The 9878-nt window shown below is 50.8% G+C and overlaps 1 long non-coding RNA gene across 1 annotated transcript in view; it reads right to left on the bottom strand.

Annotated features, from left to right (window-relative positions):
* Window positions 1-5551: 5551 nt before the first annotated feature.
* Window positions 5552-9878, bottom strand: part of LOC117287329 — a 12588-nt gene continuing 8261 nt past the window's right edge. Inside the window, exons 2-3 of the long non-coding RNA XR_004518567.1 lie at window positions 8653-8826; window positions 5552-5683 (exon numbers count right to left, since the gene is read on the bottom strand). This is a non-coding gene — a long non-coding RNA (uncharacterized LOC117287329). The remainder of the gene's footprint in view (window positions 5684-8652; window positions 8827-9878) is intronic.

Below are 9878 nucleotides of genomic sequence, written 5' to 3' on the forward strand. Positions count from 1 at the left end.
CTGTGGATTTGGCTGCTGAGCTGTTTGCTTCCTCCAGGTGAAGGCCGGGCTTTGGCCCTGACTATCCCTCCATCTCTCCGGTTCACCTCACTTGGTCTCATCAGAGTGTTTGATGCGATCAGGCAGCACTGACTGGGAGGAGCTGGCTGGACTCTGACCCCATCATCGCTGCTGGCTCCCTGGGTGACCTTGCACCACTTCCCTGGCGTGGGCTGGGGTGAGAAGGCTGGAATTGTTGGGTGGGACTCTGGACTGGCTTTCCCCTGTGACGGCCATGGTTGTGGCTGCCATTCACGGGGGCACAGGGACCAGACTGCCTGGGCTGGGTTGCTGTGAGGGACAAGGGTCAGGTGTGTCCCAGGAGCTTTACACACGACCCCCAGCCCCTCACAGTAACCTTGCCAGGAGGTGATCAGTTGCCCATTTTGTAGGTTGGGGAAATAAGGCCAGAAATAGAAAGTGACTTGCTCAAGGCTGCAGTCAGAGGCTGAGTTGGGGCTTAAACCCAGGCTTGCTGGAGGTGGTGCTTCAGCTCAGCTTCTTGAGATCTGAGCCTCAAGACTTCAGGGAACTGCAGGAGCTGGTTGTGGAGGAACCTCAGGTGGCTTCTGGTGGATGTTGGTAGAAGAGCCAGGCTGGCTTGGGGCCAGAGAGCAGGGCCTGGAGACTCACTGCTGAATTACAGTCTTACTCGAGTGAGTAGACACTTACTCAGCCCTGAGTACCCAGGAAGAGGTTGCAGAGGAACAGCATATGGAAACATCTTGCAGTGGTGACATGGCTCTTCTGAAGTTGGATGGCACCTGGAGCAAGGCGCAGTTAGCAGGGGCCATGGGTGCTGCTGCTGGCCTGGTCATTTAGCAATGTGGTCGCCTCTGAGTCCCTCCTAGGGATTCTGAAGCATGACTCAGTTCCTTGGAGGGCTTAGGGAGGGGTTAGGTGATGAGGGTCAAGAAAGAAGGGACAGATGGCTGGAGTGGGATGTTAGCAGCTGGTGGCCTTCTTGAGGGGGCTGAAGGAGGGGTGGTGGCCTCTCCAGAGTTTTCCAGCCCTTGATGGTACGGGCTTTCCCTCAGTCCTATTTGAGTGCTGTCTGAGGTGGGGCCTGGCCAGAACTTGTGTGTGAGCGGAGTCCTCCCAGGTCTGTGCTCCCAGTACTCTGGCGACTTTTCCACCTCCCTTCCCTCAGGAAGCTCCAGCAGTTAGTTGTACAAAGCCCTACCTCTTCTGATGTTTGAAGACAGGTATTATGACTCCTGCGTTTTACAAATGAGAAGATGGAGGCTTGGCGAGGGGATGTGACTTGCCTAAACTTCCAGAACTTATAAGTGACTATACTGGGATGTGGCTGGGAGAGGCAGAATCCATGCCAGCCAGCTTAGGCACAAGCTGTGGGCATGTGGGGCTGGCCCAGGTTAGAGGATGTCCATCCCTTCCCAGTTCACTCTGTGTGTGGGCTTCCTTCTTTTGGGCAGGGTTCCTCATCCCCTGGGCCCACCAAGCTTCCTCCTCTCAGCTCTCATCACTCAATATAGCCCCCAAAGGGGAAGAAACTGTCCTCTTGAATTCTAATTAGAAAACTCCCAAGGAAGGAAGGGCTTTGATTGGCTCTAGGCATTGTGATTGGCAGCCCTTTCAGGAGCCCCTGCGGTGAGGGAGCGGAAGCAGATCTTCAGAAATGGACTCCTTCGTAGAAGGAGGGTAACAGATTTACACAAACAAAACCCAGTCCCTGACCTTGTGCCAGCAGACCCCACTCCATGTCCTAGCTGGACTCAGATCTCCGAGCCACCCCTACCACCACCCAATGAACTTCGTAGTGCCTTTCCCTGTGCTCTCGCCCCCTCCTTCCTAGCCCTGGACTCCATCAGCTGGGCTGAGCTGTGATGTATGCTGCCCGCCCCTCTGGTACCTTCTTCTTTTGCATCTGGTTTGAGGAGGAAGCCGAGTGTCCGCCTTGTTGATTCTGCTCCATTAGCAACCTCAGCTGCCAGCAGACACTTTTGACAGCTTTAAGACCTCTCCCATTTTAAGACAGAGCTTTCCTTGGGTGAAGCCTGTGCCTCGTGACCCCAGAGTCCCAGCCCAGACTTGCCGTGTGACCTTTAACCCTGTCTGACTTGGGTTTCCTTATTTGTAAAATGAATTGGCATGATAGCCCTTCCATTGGGGGTGATTTCTAACAACCTGCTATTTGTTCCTGGGGCTAAAATTTCTTTTTTCTCTTTCTTCTTTCTTCCTTTCTTATCTTCCTCTCCCTTTCCCTCTCTCTCTTTCCTCCTCCTTTCCTCCCCCACCAATACTAGAGATTGAACTCAAGACTTTCACACTGAACTCCATCCCAACTCCTCCTCCCTTTATTGAGAGAGGGTCACTAAATTACCCAGGCTGAACTTGAATTTGTCATCCTCCTGCCTTAGCCTCCCAGGACACTGGTACCCAGTTGCTTGAGTTTCATTTTCTAACCTCATTACCCTTATTTTCTCAGCTTCCACTCATCAGCCCTTCATCTGTGGCGTAAGTGTGTTCTTTCTAAAATGCAGGATCAGGCAGGACCACTGCCCTGCTCAGAAGCCTTATGTAGCTCCTAGAATTAGCCTAGAAGTCAAGATCCTGGGTAAAGCGGCCCTTTCTTACCCCTCTTGGCCCATCTCTCATGTCCAAGCCTGCTATGCACCTTTCCTGCTGTCTGCACGACCTTCTGCATTGGCAAACTACCCTTCCTCCTTCCAGACCCAGTGCAGGCAGCCCCCTCTGTGATCCTGCTGGCCCTGACCCCCACCCCCATGCACCCACCAATCAGCACTCACCGGGCCCTCACAGCCCTCGGCACACACTGTCACTGCCACACTGGTGACACAGGTGAGCCTCACTTTCCTCGTCTGCAAAGTGGGAATATTGATAACCCCTACCCAGGTATTCAGAGCATGACTTAAGATGATTCATTCTGTCTCTGTCCCTCCGTCCCGCCCCATCTCTCCCCTGGGACATGCTGAGGCAGCTGTGGATGTAGCTCAGAGGCAAAACACTTGCCTAGCATGTGGGTGGCTCTAGCTTTGATCCCCAGCAACATCCCCTATTGCCCCTCCCCCAAACAGCTGAGAAACATTTTGTAGGTGTTACTGACTCCTGCAGTTACTCCTTCCTGAGCGTCAGTGCTATCTCACAAATGAGACCACAGATGGACTCTGTCCAGGATCCTGAATGGAATTTCTCTTCCAGGAAATAAGACGGCAAGGCTGAAGGACCCACCCAAGGTCAGCAACAGCCTCTCCTTGACTTCTAGACACTGTGGTCCTGGGGGAGCAGATCATCTGTATCTCACTCCTAGGGGATGTCCAAAAAAACACCACTTAAACTACATACAATTTAATTTTTTTGACATTTTAAAAAAGTTTTAAAAGTTGAAGTTAATTTTAATAATAGATTTAACCAATATATTAAAATTTTCATTTTGACACATAATCAATATAGAACATTACCAAATAGTTTACAGTCCCTTTTGGTGCTAAGTCCTTGAACTCTCGTGTGTGTTTTGTACACACAACATGTCTCAATTCTGTCTTACCGCATTGCACATACTCAGTATCCACCTGTGGCTGGTGGCTGCCACCCTGCCACACTGGACAGCACAGTTCTAGGCAGAGCAAAGGTGGTTCCCTTGGGCAAGTCTGTTCAGTGTCCTCTGATGAAAGGAAACTCCGCGTGATCTACCTCAATGCACCATAGAGAGGGTCCCAAGGAAGTGATTTAATATGGTGCCAGCTCAAAGGAGGTCTGTATCGGTCACTTTCCCCTTGCTGAGACCCACAACTTAAAGGAGGAAAGGTTTAATCTAGTTCATGGTTTCAGGAGGTTCAGTCCAGGGTTGGCTTGCTTCAAGTCATGGGGGAGCAAAACTGCTTAGTTTACAGCAGCCAGGGAGCAGAGCAGGGGAACAGCGGCAGGGAGGCACAGACAAGGAATTATACATAGTATCCTATTTCACACCTCTAAGACCCACTCAGACATAGCCAGATCATGCTCTACTAATCTGCTAGGTATTTTTTAATCCAATAAAACTAACATTTCAGCAATAACAGTCACAAGGACCCAAGTCTGAAATCTAGATATTCTGGAAATAACAGTGGGCACAGAGAAGGTGTGGGGAAGTAGGAGATGCTCCTACCTTTGACACTTTTGATACCTGTGAGTTGGTATCAGGCTTGTCTCAGCAGGGCTGGGGGAAGGTTGGGTTCCTTCTCCTGTCCCTCCCTCCACGGCCTGTCATCTTCCCTCCTAACTGAAAGCCCCTGACCCTGAGAGAAGGGAAGCAGCGTGGGGCTGGCACTTGAGCACATAGTACAACTCAGTTGGGTTTCATTCCCTTCCATTAGGTACCAATTAAAAGGAAATTAGGTGGTTGATGGGTTGAGGGAGGACCCGGGGCAGGATGCCTCTGACTTCTGCCTTGCTGGACTTGTTTTCCTCTGTGCTCCCTCATGTCCACGTTGGAATTTTCATGGGGCCCACAGTTGGGACTTTCTAGTACCCCAGTCTGTCCCCCTCGTTCTTTATTTTACTCCTTTAAGGGCACCTACTCCAGAAAGACTATCCCTTCTCAGGTCCTCAAGACACATGTTAAATGTTCAGAGTAAGGGAGATTTTGTTGAGGATTTTGTCCTTTAAGCCTAGTGGAAACCAAGGGAAGGTGTTGAGTAGAGGATTAACTTCATGAGATTTATATATTAAGGGGATGCCTAGGTAGATGTCTCTGGAGAGTGAGGGTGGAGTCAGATAGACTAGTAAAGAGCACATGGGGGAGACTTTAGGGGGTGCTGTGGTGGAGGAAGGGCACCTATATGTGTGTAGTGAGTAGAACTGTCAGCCATGGTGTGGGCTGGGCACAGGAGAGGAGCCTGGGGCTTTTGTCTCACCCACCTGTGAGGGTGACCATGCCATTGGCTTAGGGGCGCTGACAAAGACCAGCTTTGGGGAAGACAATAGTGAAATGGGCCTCAGACATGTTAACTTTAAAACAGTAAAAGAAAGATTTCAAGTAGAAAGTAGGTGGTTGAACACACAGGGCTGGAACTAGGAGGGTTCTGGCTAGAGTTGTTGATGTGGCAGGAAGCCAGGTTGGAGTGAGCTGTCAAGTGAGTGGAAGGTGAAAAAATGAAAGTAGTATAGACAGTTCTTAAGATGGAGCTTTGAAAAGGAGGAGAAAAACTCAGGACCTGCTGTAGGCTCTGAAGGTGAATTAGCTGCAGAGGATACCTTACTCCTCCCCAAGATCCTACATAATGACAACCTAAAAATAACCAGCCCACCACCCTGAGAGGCAGGGTGCTGAGACCTAGGAATGGATAGCATCACAGAGATCAGTTCTGCTTATTTGTGGGGCTGCAGGGCAGCCACAGTTCTTGGAGCGGGGCCAAGGGGAGTATTGGGCACTTGACAAATTCTTATTCTAGGCTGACAGAAGGGAACTCCGGACACCCCGAGGAAGCTGCCTGGTGCAAGATGGAAATGTAGGCACATTACCCCAGGCTCCCTGCAACCCCCACCCCGACCCAGCTCCTAAGTAGACAAGAGCAGGGACAGACCCTCCCCCCACGCCTCAGCTTCCCACTGTGTGCTCCAGGTTGTATGTCCCTGTCTCCTGTGGTGGCACTGCATGACTCCGCCATCAATCCAGGCATCCCTAGAGTCAACCAAGAAAGTCAATATTTAATTTGGGCACCATGTTAATGCCATCGATCGCCAGCCCCCCCCCACTTCCTCAGGCTCATTTGTCACTTCCCACTAACTGCATGCCTTGAGGGTGGGACGGGGTGCTGGAACCCAGGGGCAGCGTAGCTCAGCCTGGGCTTGGCTTGGGGAAACTGGCCCGTATTTGGGGGTATAGCCCTGAGCCACCCAGCTTCCTACTCCCCCTGAAAATCACTGATAGGCTTTTTCTGAGTTTCCTGAGCCCTGTCCCTGGGGAGGGGTGGTCAACTAGGGACTTCAGGTCCACACATAGAGCAGCTGTCATTGAGGGCTTCATGAGTGTGGAAAGGATGGCACATGTACAGTAAACCATTGTAAGACAGCAGTGAGGACAGATCCCAGAACCCAGAGTCCATGGGCTGCATAGGATCAGCTTCTGGGTCCTTCTCCCTCAGGGCCCAGCATATGCCTGTAGAACCCACATGAGGGCTCTGAGATGCAATGAAGCTTTATCTCTAGGTCCTGGAAAGGGTTTGGGAGAAGTGTTGAGCTTAGAGGCTTAGATACCAGGTGGGCAATGAAAGGGAGACTGTGGGAGGGCAGGACCCATCTCTAGGCTGGGCTAGCTCCATTTTATTCTTGTTGGCTCTGTGGACCAAATCGTGGGCTGTGCCCCTCTGGCCATATCACATCACGGAGGGGACAGCTGGGTGAGCCCTTACATTCAGCAGTGGCTGACCCAATGGGCCATCCACCTCGGGGCGTCAAAAGGGCAGCAACAACACGTATGCACACACGACAGCGGAAAGAAAATCTTATCTGGAAGTTTGCAGTTGGGAGGCTGAAGCAGGAGGATCACTGTGAGTTCAAGGCCAGCCTGAGCTACATAGTGAGACTCTTGTTTTAAAAAAAAAAAAAAAAAAGGCTGCAATTGAAAATTAAAAATAAGTGCTTTTCATTCCAGCCTATGTGCAAGTGTGATGATTCATGGGATAGCATAATTTCCATTTTAAATATATAAATATATTTCATTGGATAGGGATCTACATGTGTTTAACTTACCCAGATAGGCCCCCACCCTGAGCTGCCCAAGGACTCATTGGTGGCCCAAGTAGCCCCCTCTGAGCCACTAAGTCAAGCCTTGAGCCAGGGGAACCTGACTCAGTCATTCGGCCATCACTACCTGTGCTGGACCTTGGATGAAGCCCTGTCAGTATCAACATGAGGAAGACATTGTTTCTAAGAAGGATGCCAAGGCTGAGGAGCTGGAGGAAGGGATGGATTTTCTTTCCAAGGCTTCCAAATGCTCTTTGAAATCAAGGCTCCTCAGACAGCCCAAGAGGCCAGGTATAATCTGGTCTCTGTCCACTGCTCTGACTCTCCTGTCACTCTCCCCTTGCTGACAGCTTCAGCTACATGGTCTCCTGTCTGCTCCTTGAATATATTTTATGGTTTCTCCTGCCCCAGGACCTTTGCATTTGCTGTGTGACTTTGAAAGACTTTCCTGGTTTTCTACTTCGCTGGTTCATCTTTTGATTATTGCTCCAAAGTGCTCCAGAAAGGCTTTGGTTACCTCTTGCTCTCTCTCTCTCTCTCTCTCTCTCTCTCAATTGTTTTTTTTTTAAATTACATCATCCTAATCTTTCCACTTTTTTATTTTTTTCTGATCTAAAATTATACCACCTATTTCCTGCCTATCATCAGTCTCCCCCATTGGACTGAGAGCCCCTGAGGGCAGAGAGTCATATTCACTGATGCTGGCACATGACAAGAACTTAATAGATATGTGTTGCTGAATGAGTGAATGAAGAGACACTGGGAGGGGGGCATCCAGGAAGCAACTGGAGCCAAGTGTTTGGGTCTCAGCACCCTGCCTTAGGCCGACTGTGTCTGTCTATGCCTGGGGTGGGAAGGCCTTGCTCAAGCAGGCTGGGAAGCGGGGAGCCCCAAAGGACACCAGCCTCAGGGCATGCATATTGCAGAAGGCTCATTCTTTGAATATTAACTTGCTGCTGGACTGGCAGCCCTGACTGTTTCTGAATTTTTCACTGTCAAGGCCAATAGCTGACTAAAGATGGGGGCTGGGAGAATAGCGTATCTGCATCCAGAAGGCCACATACACTTTTGTGTGAGTGTCATACGCAGCTGTTTAGGCGTGGGCTCGCTCCCAAGTGGCTGTGCATGGTGCTGTGTATGCAGCTGTATGTCTGAGCATGAACATGTTCTGCCTTCAGGGGGCCCGTGGGCACAGAAAGAAATTAGGTTTTACATGCCATTGCTTCCAAGCTGAACGGAGGGAAGGAAGGGCTCTTGGAGACCATTGAGTTCTACTCCCTCCATTGTACAGGCAGGAAAACTGAGGCCCAGAAGGGTCACACCATGGTTACACCACGAGTCCACAGAGGAACAGACTACAGTGAGCACTTAAGGAGAACCTATGCTATACCTGGCATGCTGGCCCCTGGGGACTCACGACAGCAGAGAAGGGGCTTGGAGAAGAGCGAGACAGCCATGGGCACAAGCCCGCAAGGCTCCCGCAAGGGGAGGACAGCTCTCCTCTGCCTTGGGGGAGGGTATCAGGCAAGACTAAGAGAAGGAAACACCCTGAGCTTTGAAGACTAATTGAAAGGTAGCAGACAAAGAAAAGGGAAAGGGCTCTCCAGGCAGAAAGTGCCACATATGCAAAGGCACAGAGGCATGAAACAGCCGGGCAAGGCTGAGGAATTGCAAACAGTGTGTTTCAGCTGGAGAGGAGCATGCAAGGATGGGCTGTAGAGATGAGGCTGTGAGGGAGGTGAGCTGTGACCCCTGTGGGCTTTGTGGGCCTTGAGTGGGTATGGATTTTACTCTATTCCAAGGGCTATGGGGCAGCCACTGAAGCAGATTTGAAATTTAGAAGGATTTCTGTAGCTACCGTGTGGAAAAGTGAATTCGACAAATCCATTCTGAGCAAGTACTTACTATGTGCCAGGCACCACGCTGGGCCAGGAAGATCCAGTTCTGAATGGGGCACACAGGTTTCAGCTCTGTATTGGGGATGTACACAGACAGGTGTAGCGGATAGGAATCTTGGCATGCAAACAAGAATACTGTTTCTATTCTCTGTAAACCAACTCCAGTCGGACTCACTCTTTCCTACAAATTGGCAGAAAGGCATCTCAGTCATTCCCAGGCACCTAAGTGTGGAGGAGGTGCCTCCTGTCTTCTGTCACACAGAGATGCCCGTTGTCTTGGTCCACATGGTTCCTGGAGATTCGATGACTGCTATTGCCCTGCTACTTTGGGAAACTGAAGCCAGTACCCCAGGCCTGGGCTCCAGCCTCCCCAGGAACATCACCACCATCCCCACAGCTCCCATCACCTTTCAAGGGGAGACACTATTGCGCACAGGACCCCCACTTCTGTCCCCTGGCAGCTAGTTGCTATCTCTCCTTTCTCTGTCCTCTTTATTGCCAGGGAACACCTAACACAGTTGCTTGCAGAGATTACTTTTTCAAAAGTCAGAACGCTCCACCAGACTTCAAGCAGCTTTTGTGTCCAGCCGAACGCAGTTCCCCAAGGCTGGGAAAATCAAAGGCCTTGGCTACCAGCTTGGAAGCAGGAGGGGGAAACACAGGGGAGCAAAGCAATTCCCGTCTCAATAAGTTGCCCTGTTTCTAGAGTGACCAGGTGGTTAAAGATCCAGGCCGTGGCTGCTCTGTGAGGGCAAGTGTTTACTGGGGGCCTCTGGGAGCTCAGATAGGGCACCTAATTCACACCGGGGGGATAGGGAAAGACCACCCAAGGAGAAGAGTTCCTGCCAGATCCAGCCGAAGAAAAAGATGGTTGGGAAAGAGATGAAAATGGAGGGCTGCCCTGACTGGACGGAATGTAGAAGGAGCCTTTGAGAGTGATGCCAAGGTTTCAAGAGGTGGGGCTGAGTGGTAGAGACTCTTTTAAGTACTGAGTCAAGGTTTGGAGGGTATCTGGACCATCAGAGCCACAAGCGTTTTAGTCAAGGAAGTGACACAAGCAGATGTGTATTAGAAACACCATGTGGCTGTGAAGAGTGGATGAGGAAGAGAGCAAAATCAGAGGCGGAGAGAGCAGGTGCTTCAGGGACACTGAGAAGAAAGGATCCAGAGATGATCACAAGGAGGAACAAGACTTGGAGCTGAGGGGAGGAGGACAGAGGTCAAAATGGCTCC

The sequence above is a fragment of the Fukomys damarensis genome, unplaced genomic scaffold, assembly GCF_012274545.1.
Source record: "Fukomys damarensis isolate Sample0158 unplaced genomic scaffold, DMR_v1.0_HiC HiC_scaffold_23, whole genome shotgun sequence".
Classification (NCBI taxonomy): Eukaryota; Metazoa; Chordata; class Mammalia; order Rodentia; family Bathyergidae; genus Fukomys; species Fukomys damarensis.